General features: G+C 37.4%; 1 long non-coding RNA gene across 1 annotated transcript; it reads left to right on the top strand.

Annotated features, from left to right (window-relative positions):
* Positions 1–6,631: 6,631 nt before the first annotated feature.
* Positions 6,632–7,695, top strand: LOC147627924 (uncharacterized). Its single transcript, XR_015268395.1, has 2 exons — positions 6,632–6,868; positions 7,530–7,695. It is a non-coding gene; the product is annotated as an uncharacterized LOC147627924 (long non-coding RNA).
* Positions 7,696–17,861: the final 10,166 nt, after the last annotated feature.

The raw sequence follows: 17,861 nt of genomic DNA, 5'->3' as shown, positions 1-17,861 counted from the left end.
TCACAGGGCTTCTTTTGGCAGGGGAGTTCTTCACTGCCTTCTTCATTGTTGATCAATGATGAGGACGAGAAGAAAATGAGAGAGAGAGAGAGAGAGAGAGAGAGAGAGAGAGAGAGAGAGAGAGAGACGAGAGCGATAGAGCTCTGAGAGAGATGCAATAGAAGGGCTCTGAGAGAGACAATGGAAGCTTCAAGGCAACATGTACGACAGCAAGAATCCAAAATAAAAAATGTGTGTAAGAGAGAGAGAGAGAGAGAGAGAGAGAGAGAGAGAGAGAGAGAGAGAGAGAGAGAGAGAGAGAGAGAGAGAGAGAGAGAGAGAGAGAGTATTGTACAGTGTACATGATGCATGGATTTCATAGAAAATCTTAAAAATGCACTAAACGTCTCTAATAGTTTTCTTATAAAAAAGGCACTATATTACATATGCATAGTACTAAAGCATTTTGCCAATAGTATATACACCGTACCATGATTTCACCCTGCATATATATTATTGCTTCTCTAAATGAATGAATGAGTACATAAGCTGTGTGCTTTGTGCCATAAGATGCTAACAAATATGATACAAAGCGTCACATATATTCAATATGTCAGTTGGATTCTCATAGCTATTCGGCTGAATAATTATTAAATGACTAAGGATAAAACTAAGGGTTAACAATAATGCAATATAAAGTGCATCTAGCAATAGTTGATTGGAGACCTAGTGATGGAGGTATCCCGCTATGGAAGAAATATAGTGAAGGTAAATCGATGCTACCACTAGGGAATCCACTCTATTTCCAATGGCAAAGTATGTAAAGGGGCATGAAGATGTCATATCAAGAATAAAATCTTAAAATTTTGGTAGAATCCTAGAAATGGTTCATGTGTGCCAAGATATGATAGGTCTGATAGATTATTGGAATAATGTAATCCAAGATCTTGAGAAACCAATAACATCAAAGGCTAGATTATACAAACAATTTTGGCCAAAATTTGCCCAAGAGCTGGATGGTGTGGATACTCAAATGGATGCTAAAATATTATTAGGTTACAAAGAGCACAATGATCATGACTATGGGTCTCAATAGGAAAAACCAAGGGAAGAATTCAACCCAATGCATGATGTTAAGCAAAGGGACGTTATATTGCTGCACCCAGATAATAGAAACATATATCCCATTTGGCTTGCTATGGTGGCTGAATTAAAGATTTACGTGGAGAGGACGTCACAAAACTACAGGAATCTTTTGATACAGTATTAGAGACCTTGTGCAAGGAAGAATGGTATGACAGATGTAGAGGCCTACACTGATTGTTAGAAGGGGATTTGGAGAATAAGGAAGTTCTATGAGTGTGGGAAATGCTGATGCAATTGTTTGGTCATGGAGACCCACAAAACTAGGGCCATATACAATAATCAAGATAACAATTAGGGAAGCCAAAAAAGCACAAGGAAGTTCTATGAGTGTGGGAAATGGCTGATGCAATTGTTTGGTCATGGAGACCCACAAAACTAGGGCCATATACAATAATCAAGATAACAATTAGGGAAGCCAAAAAAGCACAAGAAGGAAACTTCTCCTTTACATATTGTGATAGAATTAGAAGTGTTATTTGTAGTAGAACCTGACTTCGAAAAATATTCAGCATGAGAAGTCATGTGGGAGCTTGTCCCACTATCAATCCACCATGGTTTCTACTTGTTGCCATGATTAACTATTTTCAAGTTTAATGTCATCTGGAGTCTCCGTTGAAGACCATCTGGTCAACTAATGAGATCCAATTTCATAGTTTCAGTTCACTTAAATAATTTCTCGCCAATCCATGAATATCTTCCTCGACATACGCATGGGTGTTCTAGCAACCGCGAGCTCATGCATCGCCTAGTCAGAACCCTCTAGGATCCTCCTTAGGTGTCCTAGCACTTCACTCAGGAACCACTTCGTTGACTCTCGCCCATTGTACTGGAAGTGCACCATTTTTAACCGTACCGAGGTTGATCATACCTTGGTAGGCTTTTCCTGAGACGTCCTTCAATTACTCCCCGCTAGTTGTATTGCAACGTAAACTCTTCTTAGATTAAACAATAAGCCAAATGCTTCCTCCAACATTCTGATGTAAGACAGTCCTTTACAAAAACAAAGTTTCTATGCAAGTAAGATTTTCCCATTGAGTTTGATTTCCTCTCTCACACATTTCACGAGAAAACATCTCTAGTTTTGATTTCACAAAACCCTTTTTTCAAAACCCAGAATTTCTGAATGGAAATCATGAATCTCATATCTCGATGATCCATCCATCAATTACAAATGAATTTCTATCTTATTTCTAGATGATTCCAAGTCTTAGGAGAAATTCTCTAAATCAGACAGTTATCCCTTTCTTCGTGTACGTGAAGAAATGGAAATGGTCACAAGTCTTTGCTTAATTTACGATTCAAGAGATGGGCAGGCATCTTATTGACCCACCTTTCTCACGTGGTCATGGTCTAGCACAGAATTACTTGAATTTACTCCTAGATTTATTTCCTAAAGATATTTCTCTATTTATATCATAAAATAACTGTGATTTCTAATCACATAAGAGTAAACATCCAATAATATGAAAATTCCTTCTTCCTTGGACATAATAGAACTATAAATAATTCTACTCATGGTGAATAATGGAATTTAACAAGGATACTTCTTTTTTCAACTGAACCTTTAGTAAATATGCATACATCATTTTATTTAAATATTCATATAGAAATATTCTCTTCTCCATTTGAACCTAGGCATCAACATGCCATAATTATCTACATGGAAATATGATGAAACTTTCTCTTTTTGATACCAAAATTTGAATAAGAAACAATAACCATGCAACACCTGATGAAAATTCCTCTTTTAATAAATAAAAATACCCATGTATATACATACCATGAATATATATTTTAAAATATAATAAAATTCCTCTTTTTAACCTTTAGACATTTATGTATACATACTATAAATGTATATTAAAAAATGTAACAAAAATCCTTCTTTTAACTTTTAAAATGTTTATGCATAGAATATGATGAAAATTCCTCTTTTTGCATTATCAAATTTATGCATAAACATAATTACATAAAAATATGGTAGGACTTCCTCTTTTAATATAAAATTTATGCATAAACATAATTACATAAAAATATGGTAGGACTTCCATTTATTTATGCATAAATATAAGCATAATTTACATCTACGCATTTTGTTTAATTAAAAAATTACCCAACTATAACTTCATATGAAAATAATTACATGAATATTATCCTAAGCTCTCTTTCATCTTAAAATGAATAAATATAAATTTTCTTAATATAAAAACAAGCTTAAATGAATTAACCTCATTTAAAGTAGATTAAGAATCATAAAAATGTTTAATCTCCATCTCTAGCTTGTTAGGCCTAGAGTTTTGGGAAAGAAAATGAGATTAGAACTAAGATCTATCCTTCCAAGAAGGATTTAACCATAAAGGTGAGTATTCTTACAAAAAGAGAGATTACAAATAAAAAACAATGCATTTAAGCATAAGGGATTAACATTAATTCATTTAAACAACATAAATCAATAAGAGCATGGTTTTAAGAAGAAACCATGGATTAGAATGCTTCCCAAGCATGTAGAGAGGTTGGTAAGAAGATTACCATTCAAGAAGAGAGTAAAACACCATTGTTTTAGGCTTAACCTTAGTTTTTGTCTTGATTCTTTAGGGAGATGTGTAGCCCTCAAAGAAGAAGCTTGGCCACCAAGAAGAAGAGGGTAATCTCCAAGAGAAGAAGAGGATTAGTGAAGCTTCAAAGCTTCACAAAGGAGAGGCAAGGTAGAGGGATGATGGAATTACACTAAATTGAAAATTAAATTAGCATGTAAATACACTAAGAGGAAAATACAAGGAATGGGGATCTATTTATAGGTGAGGGAGGCTACTTACCAAGTCCAATTGGGATCTAGAGGCTTCCAGCTTCAGTTTGATCCAATTTGGACAAGTTTTGGACCAGTTAGGCCCACTTTTTTGATCTAGTTTGAAAGAGGAGAGATGAAATATCTCATTTTTTTATTAAAAAAATTAGGGAAAATGATGAGATTCTAGGCGCCTCCTTCATAAGCTCCACTCACCCTCCTAAAAGGTGTCAAAATTCTATTTTTTTACTAATAAATCCCAGTTCTAGTCAACTCTTCATCTTACATGAGAATTTACTCATTCTTGGTGGATTTTCTTTTATTCTTGCATTTTTCTTATTCAAACACTTGGATTAACCCCAATGGTCCTTTAGAACACTCTTTGGACCTTAATCCATAATTTTCTGAAAATGGGTACCCTGAGGCTGAGGTGTCTAATGCACATATTCAATTAATTTTTAATGCATATTAGAAAATATTTTTTTTATTAAACTTCTATTTCAGGGGAATTCATCTTAAATTTAAGAGATAACTTTATATCCAAAAATATCTCAAAATTGTATTATCTCTCTCTAGAATATCTTCTCTCTCTAGAGTAAAAACAAGGAAAAATAATGTTTTCTTGCATTCTGAAATAGGGGATGATTACAAGGGATTGAGAGGAGAACTTATATATCTTTTAGGGGCTGAGGAGGAACCTTGCATCCTCTCCCACTTGAAAAATGCGAGATGTCCTCATCTCGCAAAGGTTGGGGTAATCCTTCACTTCGTTTTCCCAAGTGGCGTCCTCTAAAGGATAGAACTTTCACTTGACCAAAAATTGTCTAGGGACTCTGTTCTTGAGAGCCTTCTCTTGAACATCAAGGATTTCTTCGGGTTGGAGTTCCATGTAACCTTGAGTCGGAGAAGTCAACTGTTTATCATCCAGTACATGACTTTGGCTGGGTAAATACTTTTTAAGTAAACTGACATGGAACACATTATGTACCTTGAGATGGGGAGGTAGAAGAAGTTCATAAGCTAGATCTCCTACTTTCTTAGTAATGGCAGACGGTCCACATTATCTCGGAGATAGCTTTTTGTACTTCCCTAGAGATAAGGAATTTCTCTTGGATCATACACGAATAAACACAATATCTGATTCTTCAAACATTCTCTCCATTCTCTTCTTATCAGCATACTTCTTTGGTCTATCCTGGGGGTAGCCTTAATAGCTTTGCGGATTGCTTGCATTTACTACTCCATATCATCATGCATTTGTTTAGACATCTCGACCTTGATCAATGGGCCAGACCAAGTTAATGGTGTGAGGCAATCTTGTTCATACCCAAATCTTTGAAAGGTCTCATCCCAATACTTCGGTGAAAAGAGGCATTATAAGCAAACTCAACTAGATAAAAGTAGCTTAACCACTTCTTGGGTTCTCTATCCATAGCATGACCGAAGAATATCTTCTATTACTTGGTTCACTCTTTCAGTCTGGCCATCTGTCTCGAGATGATAAGAAGTACTGAGATCTAAGGAAGTTCCCACTGCTTCGAAGAATGCAATCCAGAATCTTGATTATCCTTCTGGGTAAGCCATGCAACCTGAAAATCTCCTTGAGGAAGACTCTAGCAACATCCACTGCAGTGTAGGTTTCTTTTACTAGAATTAGATGGGCAACCTTGGTTAGTCTGTCAACTACCACAAAAATGGAGTTGTAACCTGATTGCACTAACGGTAATCCAGTTAACAAAATCCATATTGATACATTACCACTTAATTTGTGGAATGTCTAAGGGATGCAGCTTTCCTGGCATCTTAACCCTTGTTGCCTTGACTCTTTGACATATTAAACACTGACGCACATGATTAAGTACATCCTTTTTTAGTCCTGGTCAAAAGAAGCTCTTTTTTACGTACATGTAGATCTTTATGAACCCTGGATGTCCAGCTATCGGGCTATCATGGGCTTCTCTCAGAATTTTTCCCTTTGTTTCCTCATCATTGGGAATGCATAGCCGATTATTGTAATACATGAATCCTTCGTCCAATTTGTACCTTTTTCTAGCTAGGTAAAAAATACTATTTCTTTTAGTATTTACAGTACATTATGTTTGCAGTTAATAAACCCTTTTTTTCGACCACTCTAACTTCATTTCGTCATTTAGTCTATGGATCTATTTGTAGAGGAATCTTGCATGCTAAAATGGAAAAGATTACAAGCTTTGAAATACTAGTTATACCAGTTTACCAAAGTCGTGTGGTAATCCTAGTGTGCTTCTCACCGATAACCCTAGTTCACATGGCCCAACAATGGTGGATCATGACATCACTGCTTGAACCATCTCTTCAAACTTCTACGTGTCCTCACTTTTCCACGTTTTTCAAACTCCTACCGTGTCAAGAGGCACCTTTGCATAGAGAGGTAGTAGCCTCACTTTTCCATATGTATGTCACTATCTCTGAGTGGAGAGGTAGTAACCTCACTTTTCCGCGTTTTTCAAACTCCTACCGTGTCAAGAGGCACCTTTGAATAGAGAGGTAGTAGCCTCACTTTTCCATATGTATGTCACTATCTCTGACTAGAGAGGTAGTAGCCTCACTTTTCGGCTGCTTGAAGCGTAGCACATGCATCTACCACCACCTATTCATTCGACGCCGAAGTTCTTTTGTTCTCCTCGCATTAAGTTCTTGAGAAAAAATACCTAGCATGTCTTCCCAAGTTGCTTCTTGATCGTTCCGTGGGTTGGGAGGCATGTAGATTCCAAACAACTTTTGATCTTAATCGTTATGTTTTATAAACCAAAGCCGCCTCATTAATGCACGCAAAAGCCCCTTTTCCAGTTTGTAAAACGCATCGCTGCTAATTACTGCAGTCTTTGCATTTGGACTACTGTAGATTCAACTGTACCTCCCAATTTACAATCCACGCAGATAAGAAGCAACTCGCCCTCAAGAAGGATGGGAATTACGGTATGGTATCGTGCGAACCCTAGTGGTACAAAATGACTTTGATTCTGATGTATTTCTACTGTGTAAGTATTACTATCATTTTTTAAATGCAAACATACATATACAAACATACACACACACATGCATACATCCATACATACACACATATATGTGTGTGCATTTGCATGTGTGTGTTCATTATATATATATATATATAGATATATATATACACATTATATATTACTATCATTTTTTAAATGCAAACATACACACACATGCATACATCCATACATACACACATATATGTGTGTGCATTTGTATGTGTGTGTTCATTATATATATATATATAGATATGTATATAATACGTACACACATGCATATACACATACATCTATGTATACATACACATTTATGTATACACACAAACACATACACATACACACATTTATGTATACACACATGCACACATACATACACACACACACATACATCCATGTACTCATGCACACACGGATCTATGTATACACACACGGATCTATGTATACACACACAATTTGTGTGCATGCATGTGTGCACGTGCACACACACACACAAAATAGTTAGTAATGCAAATTTTGGAGTTTTTGTTAAACTTTGTTGTCTCAGTGAGAAGAAGCTAATATTTGGTATTACAAAATTACAGTGCGGTTCTCCTGGAGCAGGGACTATGGGACCTCCAGAGCATAATTGCCTACCTTGAAGATAAACAAGGGTACTAATGATCTACTTTATACATAAATAAGATGTCCGCTCAAGTTTCGTGTAAGAAGAAATGTTCCAAGATAACAATGCTAATCAATATAGAGAAGTTATGTTTTCTCTATTAAACTTTGAGATAGATTAGGGTAATGCAATTCCCGAAATGATATACATTTATTAATCTGCGTAAAATGAATATGGAAAAATGTGGTCCACAAATCCTGTAATCACACAAATCTATACATATTCATGAATTAAAAAATATCATCTTGCAAAATAGATTAGTGAAAAAGTGTCTTTGCTTATGGCCCTAAATGTAGACTCCAAATAAAACATTATTTGTGTAGTACATTTCCAAGGTTGTAAGGTATGACTTCAAGAAACATTATAATCTACATGTTAAATTTAGAAAATATAACAAGATACAATTTTACTTTAGGTAACATCTATTAATTAAAAATTCCATGTGGTCACATCACAAAATTTAGAATCAAAATTAGCTAGGAATTTATCTTGAAACTTGATTCTACATATTGCTCATAATATAGCTAAATGCATCGAAGTAGTATTGTTACATGGACTTTGGGACCACGGAGGTAAATTTTATGAATAGACATAACACACATTACTTATTTCTTTTCAGTGTCTATAGCTTTTGAAATAAACTATAGTATCACACAAGGGAGTAAGTAATATTGTGATGTTCGATGAAGCACACATAGTTGTATCCAACCTACATGGTTGAATTTTATTCCACTATATTAATATAGTCATGTTCTGAAGTACATCACATTTTGGTAAACATTCCAAGGAATTATGTTATCCTAACCTTGTACTATCATGTACTTGAATGAAGAAGAAAAAAGATATTACATTGGTCATAATGCCTCATGAAGAGCATAAATCTCACAACTATATTATGTTAGCACTTTAAAATAAACACAAGCAGCTTTAAATACATTTAAAAATAAAAATATATATATACCTCAAAACAAGACATGAGTACAAAGAAAATAATAGCTACAATATATGAGATGATGCATTTTGTTTAAAGCATTGTATTGCAATAAGAACTCAAAATAGTCTATTAATAATATTATTTTGCAAGTGTATGAGTTTCTTGACATGTTCTTGTTTGAAAATGATAGTACTCTTACAGGTGAAAGTAAATAAATATATATATATTTTTTGCTATATCCAAGTTGTCCAATGTGCTACATTACATCTATCCTTGTTTGAAAATGATAGTATTTTTGAAGTTAAAGTTAAAAAGTCTTTATTGTTTTAAGTTGTCTAGTGCACTATTTGAAAAGAATTTGCTGAATGCTCCACCCTCATTGATGGCTGTGCTCTATTATGTAAGGCCCCCTTTACGAGGAGTAGCCATCCCGATGAGCAATTTGAGCACCTAGTAGTTCCCAATTTACACACTGGGGATGGTGGCATAATTGTGGCCAAATGGTTAGAAGATAGCTTATGTAGACTTAGAACTCTACCAACATAAGACGTCGTGTTGTTTTTATGGGTGACAGATTATGCAAGGCCTCCTTAATGAGGATTAACCATCTTGGTGAACACACGACCACTAGGTAGTTCCCAGTTTATAGATTGAGTGGTGGCTGCCAAACTGTGGCTAGATTGTAGAAGACAACTTATGTACACTTCGAACTCTACCAAGTAGGATGCATCCTACTTCTTCGCACAACAAGTAGGATGTTCTCTATTATGTAAGGCCCCCTTTATGAGGAGTAGCCATATTGGTGAACACACAAGCATCAGGGAGTTCCGAGTTTACACATTGGGTGGTGGTGGTGGTGGCCCAACCAACTGTGGCCAGATGGTTACAAGATAGCTTATGTAAACTTAGAACTCTACCAAGTAGGATGCATTCTTGTGCAGGATATGTGACCATATTAGTGTGCTAGGGAGGACAACAAACCAAGGAAACATTGCTCTTGAGATACGAGGCTCATTTGAGGGTCTAGACTCCATATGGTCTCTAATGTTCATGGATGTTGCACATAATCCCTTTGACCCTTAGAGGGACCTTGTTGAAGTTTAATATGGTCCCAATCAGATGATATGGTTGGTTTGTCCAAGTCATGGGTTTTCCAATGTGTCCATACTGGCCCTGGTGGGTGCTATATATAGACTAGTTTGGAAGCCTTAGTTTATCATCAAGCTCATTATGTTCGTGCCCATCCTCCACCTCTTGGTGATGCATTAGGGAAAATTTGGACTCAAATGGGAAACTTTAAGGATTTTTACACATTATCTATCTGCAAAAATGGGCTCATGGTAATTTTTTTGCAAATCAACTCATAAGTGAGTAGAGTTTAGACATTTGGAATCTACTCTTTTAGACCTTACCAATGGTATATAGCAGGATGGGCAATCTTTAATATTCAAAAAGTCCCCAAATTTGGTGATGATGTGGCAACGTATCACATCATAGACAAATTTGGGGACTTATTGAATATTAAAAATTTCCCATCATGCTATATACCATTGGAAAGGTCTCTAAGAGTAAACTCTAAATTTCCAAACTTCGGTCACTTCTGAGTTTATTTGTAAAAATTTCACTTTGAGCCCATTTTTGCAGAGAGAATGTGTAGAAATCCTTGAAGGGCCCAAATTGAGTCTAAATTTTCCATAATGGGAAGTTGGATGGGACACACTCTCTGGAAGTTTGATTTAGATATGTGAGTTATGGAGGAAAATTGCAAATAGGGGTTGATGCAAAGCCGGTTCCTACTCTAGATCTTGTAGTTCCACTATAGACCATATTGCAAGATCATGCTCTTGTTGTGGTGTGGAGGAAAATATGTAATGTGCCATCACCAGCATTACTTTAAGTCAGTGATGAACTTGATTCATCAAATTACCATAGCTTCTGAAGCATGGAAAGTTCCAAATAACAAGCATTAGACAAGAGGAATCAGATTGCAAAAAGACAATCTAAAGAAGAAGCAACATAGTAGTTTATATAGCAGATAAAGAGTCTCCAAGATTAGATGGTGGTGGGGATCACTAAGGCCAATGAATAACTAGCATGTAGGTGCATCAAAGTGTTGCTCTTGAAGTATGATAGTTTTATGACCTCACTGAACATGAAGGTGCATTACTCACCTCTTACTTTCGAGGCGTTCAACACAATGCTAGTGGAGGAGGAGATGTGTTTCAAAGGTATAGATGCACCCCAATGCCAAAACAATATCTAAGGCAAAGTGTTTGTACCATGATAAGCATGGCCATGTGGTTAAATCATGTAGACTAAAACAATTATATAAGAATAATGACATTTTGAAGAAGCCTGAAGCGGAATTGGATATGTTTGTGGGAATAGAAGAAATATATGCAAAGATAGAACATTCCTTAACATCTATTAACAATGGAGCATCCTAACATATGACTAGTTAAAAAAGGATGGTATACCTCTCTCAAGCCTCTGGGGTAGTCCATTGTGGTAGCAATCAAGAACGATGCCAAATGCCCAACCATGATGAGTTTAGATACCATTTCTTTTGTTTCTAGTAGTATTGGTGATTTTAAGAAGCTGTATATCCTTTGTATGCCGAGACAAATCTATTATTGGTTGTCGTGGCCATTGGTGATTATTACTTGAAGGTTCTCTTTGATAAGGCTGCTGGCATAGGTCATCAACAAGAGGAATCTATTGTAATTTGGGAACATAGATCATCATTACTTGTAGGATCACTTTGATAAGGTTGGTGCAATCATCACAGATGCTAGCGGTAATGTTGTTGTTGGGAGAGAAGTCCAGGCACAACAACTTATACGAGATGTTGACTTTTACAATGCTATTCAATGTTGGGATAAGTAAGCTATCATTAGGCAAACTATGGACTCTCCTTAAGCATTTCCACACCTCCTCTCTCTAGAAAAATGAGCTCATGGTGAATTTTTTGCAAATCAAATCAGACGTTGGTGGATATTTCACATTTGGAATCTACTCATTGAGACCTTTCCAATGATATATAGCATGATGGGAATTTTTGCCACATCATGACTAATTTGAGGACTTCTTAAATAATAAAAATTCCCATCATGCTATATATCATTGGAAAGGTCTCGATAAGTAGATTCCAAATGTAAAATCTTTGTGAACTTTTAATTTGATTTGTGAAAAAATCTCCATCAGCCCTTTTTTCTAGAGGTGTGGAAATCCTTAAGGGGTAAAAATGAGAGTCCATATTTCGCCTAATGGGTATGAGAGATATGGGCATTTGAGATTTGTACTCTTCAAATAAATGTAAAGGTCTAGGATTATGACATGTCTACTAGAATTTTCAGAGATTTGAGTTGTGTGTGAATATTCTATGATCAACAAGAAATGATGGGCAAGAAATATTGGCATGCATCTCCAAAAGAAATATTGGCATGCATCTCCAAAAGAAATCAAGAATTGTGCAGAGACTTCTCTAGATCTTGTATATATAGATCTATGTGATAAAATACAAACCACTACTACATTGAATCGTTCTTCCTACTTCTTTTTATTGATCGATTACTTTAGTAAAAAGATGTGGGGGTATTTGTTTCTCAATAAAGCTTAAAAAAATTAAAATATGCTTGGTAGAGAATGAGACAAGAAAGCTCAGGGGGGGAGGGGTGGGGTCACTCAAAAATATGTAAGATAACACGTGAGTTCAACACAAGGGATTTTTTAATTGAAATGGTGGAAATTTTTTCTCTTGTGGAGTTACATAAAATTTACATACATAAAGGGATTTTTAATTGAAATGGTGGATAATTTTGGAATAGAAGGGATAATTTCTTTTATAAAAAGTGTTAAAAAAGGGGTGTTTTTAAAATTCAAAAATCCGTGAGTAAGGGGTTTTTTAAATATCCCTTAAACATGTGCTATATAGGGGGCTAACATAGTGACCCCTTGAGCAAGAAAGAGGATGAAGGAATTTTCAATAGATTAAGGAGGAGAACTCATGTTAAGTGGCTTTAATCCTACTACAAGGAGCATGGGAACAAGAGATATTTGACAATTGCTCATACCCTACGAGAATCACATAATTGTGGAGATGGCATGGAGTATGGTTATAGGTAAAATATTACAAAATTCCTTTTAGGCTGAGGTAGTTAGCACTGATGCACATATATTATCACAAAGCACACAAAGATAATGAAGGGCATGTCACATCAAGAAGCTTATTTAGGTAAGAAACCTTTAATTTCATCTTTCAAGACATTTGGATGTGGCTGTTCTATGCATGTTCTAGACTCATCTAGAACCAAGTGGAATTCCAAGAGTAGGAAGTGTATCTTATCAGGGTGGTACAATATAGAGTCAAAGGGTTATCGACTATATGACCTAGAGAGGTGTTCGAGGAATAGCGTCATCAGGTGGAGGAGAAGGCTTTCTCTACACTATCTTTCAACAACAAAGTAGTAGCCTAGCGGACACAACCACCAATGATAGTGCCAACTCTACAAGACGTTAATTTATTAGATGATGAAGAAGAGAAGGCTGTAAAACCATAGAAGGGGTCATATCCTAAATGGGTAAAGAAACTCTTTGATGGGAAGGCTCCCTTGAGCTTAGCAGCTATTTATAGATCTCGGGGGATTCACTATATGAAAACTCTCTATATCACATGCATTCAAGGCCTAATTAAAAAACCCCTTATCTATAAATTTTTCATGTGAATAAAACATACCCTTTTTCTATTCAATCTATAAACACCGCCTTTAAATGGTACCCTTCTGTATGTGAAAAATGTGTAAAAGAGGGATTTTAAAAACCCCTTCTGTTGAACCCACGTGCTATGCTTACATATTTAGAATGGCACCACTACCATTCTTGCTTACACCTCCCCCCTCCCTCCCCTCCCTCCCTGAGTCGTAGATCCAAGAGAATAGAGGAGTAGAAGAGGGCCTTTCTCACATTGTCAATATGGCCTTAATGGTTGAGATAATGAAACACTATGAGCTAGCTAGCTTGAAGGGAGAAATAGTAGTAGCAGATCTAAACTAGATGGGGGACATGGAGTCAGAGTATGATAATTTTGAGAAATCACACTTGGGATCTTATGGATTATCTTATAAAATTGAAGGTTATTAGCACCAAAAGTGGATTTGGAAAGCCATGTACAAGTTTGATGGTATATGGGTAAGTACAAGCAAGGCAAGGCTCATGTGACAAAGGGTTTTGCACAGATGAAATATTTGACTTTCAAGAGACATTCACCCCCACAACTAGACTAACCACTATTTACACACTGTTCGCATAGTTTGCATTTGTACACCATTCACACCCACAACTAGACTAACCGCTATTTACACACTGTTCGCATAGTTTGCATTTGTACACCATTCACACACACTATTTGCACACTGTTTCACAATACTTGGCCACTAATTGGAAGTGGAAGATATTACAAATTTATTTGAATGTATCATTTTTTAATGGCCCATCTTGAGGAGGAGGTTTATGTGGCATAGCTAGGGTTTGAAATGCCTAGTTTAGGAAAAATAGTGGACAAACTCTGGAAGGAATTGTATGTGATGAAATAGGCCCCTTGTGCATGGTACCAATGGGGGTGAATAGATACTTTCTTTATAAGCATTGACGTTTCTAAAAGTTTATTAGATATAATTTTTTATATTTTCTCTAAGCAAGGTAGGTACATGATCTATTTACGGCCTCATTATGATGGGGAACCATGAAGAGAAGATTCGACAGACATAGGAGATGTTGAGTTCAAAGTTTGATATGATATACCATGGGCTTATCCATATCTGTTTCGGCATTATGGTCTAGTAACAAGCGTCAGATGGAATCTTCATTTCTTAGAAAAAATATATAGGAGAAATTCTGACAACATTTGGCTAAGTGTAAGTTAGTAGTTTGTAGGGCTTGTTTGAGGGTGCAGATGGTCCGAGATAGCCATGGGAGCTACTCATAATGTGGGACTACATTGTAGTCTAATATGGTCCCAATTTAGTTGGTCAATTTGGACCTCGGGGGGGTCACTCGTATAAATATGTAAGTATCACGTGGGTTCAACAGAAGGATATTTTAAATATTTAAAACTTACAGAAATATATTTACAGAGGGGATTTATTTATTGTATTTTAAAAAAAATTTACAGATTTGAATAAGAAAGGATACATTATATCCACTTAAAAATTCACAGATAAGGGACTTTTTAAATAGGCCTTGAACGCACGTGATATAGAGGATTTACATATAGTGACCCCCCCGAGATTTGGACCAAGTCATGGGTTCACCGACGTGGCTAACCTATATCCATGCCAACCCTGGACTAGTTTGGTAGCCCTTAGTTTATCATCAAGTTCATTCTGTTCAAGAACTCTTATAAGAAAGACATCTTTCATCCAGAGTCAGTCTAGATCACCATCATAGCTCCTTACCTAGAGCATAGGTGTGGCATGCCATTAGTTTGTAATCAAGTTTTCAAGAAGTAATACTATTTACTCTCCACTTCTTTCTGCAATTGAGTGCTTTGTATTATGTTGATCTTGCTTCCACTCGTATATTCTTACATGTGCGACATCACATGTCAATGGTTGGATGCATGGGTAAGGGTGATTGCTTTTGTTCACTCTCTCAAGGAAAACATGATTCCATCAAAAGGGGGGAAAGGTCATGGTGGGATATTGAAATGCACCTTTTGTACTCCAGATTTTTAGGTGAAAGCTAGAAAAGTATATGCTGAGAGCTTTGCTATGGGCTTTGGAAAGGATTAAGAAGGTGAAAACATAAGATTATTTCCAAAAATCACACACGAAACTAATCTATATTAACAAACTTTCTTGATCTCTCTACCATCACTAAATAGAGACGTGGTTACATAAGATAGAGTAGGAACAAGACAAAAAGAGAAATAGAAAGATAGTTTCAAAAGAGAGTACTATCCCCTTTATGGAATAGAGAGGAGTCATGCAACTCCCTCAACCAACTTTCCATCTTTTCTTAGAATTTTTTATTAAATTAAAAATCATACAATATTTATTTATCCTAAGGTTTTGATTTGAGGCTTTATTTTCTCCTACTTTATTAAGGTTCCTATGCACTACCAAAGAAAGAACTAAATTGAATGTCATTTTGGTTCCTTTCATGATTTCTTATAAATTCAATGTTCTAATCTCTTTTTTTGGGTTTTTTTTAACAAGTTGCATATCTTGAACCCCCTCCCCCCCACGTGACCTTTTGGTTGTCCTCTCTCTCTCTCTCTCTCTCTCTCTCTCTCTCTCTCTCTCTCTCTCTCTCTCTCTCTCTCTCTCTCTCTCTCTCTCTCTCTCTCTCTCTCTCCTACAACACCATCTTTCTTGCTTTCATGTTTTCTTACACCTGCATAATGTTCTAATCTCTCTTTTTTTGGGGTTTTTTTGCAGGTTGCATATCTCTACTATCTATCCCTAATCTCTCAGAGCTAAGTCCCTTTTTCTCTCCCTAATGTCTCGGGGGATTCACTAGATGTAAACCCTCTATATCACGTTGTGGAGCAGAAAAAAGAATAGGAAACAGGCCTCTATAACTTCCCACTCCCCCAATCCTTGGAAACACTAGCACAAACGGGGCACCACCAGCCACCACCGGCTGGAACACTTCTCACACGGCTCACTGCACCACCCACACTGAAACAATAGCACAAAATAGGGGCACCATAGACAAGTAATCACCCAGCAACAGATACACTTCCACCGTGTGCATGATGAGGTAATCGAAGGCTGGCACAAAGTGCACTATGAGAGTGTAAACCCGTGGACTACACCACCAAACACGTCAATCACGCCTTCTGCAAATCAACACACACAGGATACCAACACACAACCATAGCCAGATACATCACCAGTATCATTCATGTTTGAATTCCTAACCAACACTTCATACAGCTTCTTCTGACACAGAAGCTTTTCCTCACACCACCTTACAAACACGACACTTTCACATCAACACAAGATGTATACTCACAAGGCTGTCCTTGCTCGCTACTACTACAAGCTGCACCCCATCAAGGAAAAAGACTCTCTGGTATCACCAGACACCAGCCACAGCTAATCAACAAAACCAACACCCCTGCCCTGAGACACCAGGAGGTAGTAACCCACAAAAACCAAACGCACATGAGCTCTGCATCTCTCCGTCACCAGCCATCGCCATCACTCCCTTATATAAAAACCATACCTTTGCAACCCATTCCGTCGCAACAAAACAACGATCATCCTTCATATTTGAGCCGCTACATGTACTCTTTTAGCTTTGCCACAGCCACCGTAGCGCTTAGCGGAGCTATAGTCAGTGTAGCGAGGACCTTTTCTCTCGACATCTTTTCTCCTTCACTCTGTCTACTGCAGTCGGCGCTCCTTTTTCCTCCACGGCTTTACTGCAGCGAACAGCTACACCTCTAACTCTCCAACACCAGCAGCGGCCCTCTCCAAACGAAAAAACTCTCTCATCCCGTCGCCACCATCGGCTGCACTAAAAAAACCACGAACCTGCTCGCTGGCAGCTATACTCCCTCTTCCTTGCTACCAGCCACCACCACCAGCCTAACATCAACACCAAAAAAACCTGCTCGCTGGCAGCTATACTCCCTCTTCCTTGCTACCAGTCACCACCACCAGCCTAACATCAACACCAAAACCCACACGCTCCTGTCATCGCCAGCCACCAGAGGCGGCTACCCAACCAAAGTACTCCCCTCTACTCCAGTCTTCGACGTGCTTTCCTTGGCGATCTCTTTCTCTGCTTCACTATAGCTGTCGCCTCCCAAAGCTCTCTGCTACCAGAGGCGGCTCCCCTTCTCTCTCTCTCTCTCTCTCTAGATGCAGCAAACCACCACCAGCTCCACTCTTCCCTGCAGACGGCGTGATCTCTTTCTTAGCCTTTCCTAGCCTGCAGTCATTGCCAGCCTTCACAGCAGCAGCCCCGCAAGCCCAAGCAACACCCACCCTCTGTCATCGCCTTCACCAACCACAACCTGCTCGTCGCCGGCTCTACTCCTTTTTTTGTCGCTCCAGCCACCACCTTGGACGTGTTCTGGAAGAACCCGCCTGTTTAAGGCTGAAAATTAGATGCTACTTTTATCTACTTTTTTGTCTTTCAATTTGTCATAATCGGATGTAGTGTGAAGTGTCTTTTGAGATCTGGATGGAAGTTAGAAATGTCATGGGAAGTAGTAGTGGTTATCCGCAAGAGAAGAAGAAGGATTTTTCATTCGCAGATATGGAGATTTATGTAATCAGATAGTTGACAGTTATTTTGACAATGAAG

The sequence above is a fragment of the Cibotium barometz genome, chromosome 20 (genome assembly GCF_041138505.1).
Source record: "Cibotium barometz isolate CiBa-2024 chromosome 20, ASM4113850v1, whole genome shotgun sequence".
NCBI classification, from domain to species: domain Eukaryota; kingdom Viridiplantae; phylum Streptophyta; class Polypodiopsida; order Cyatheales; family Cibotiaceae; genus Cibotium; species Cibotium barometz.
This window is presented reverse-complemented; position numbering and strand designations above follow the sequence as displayed.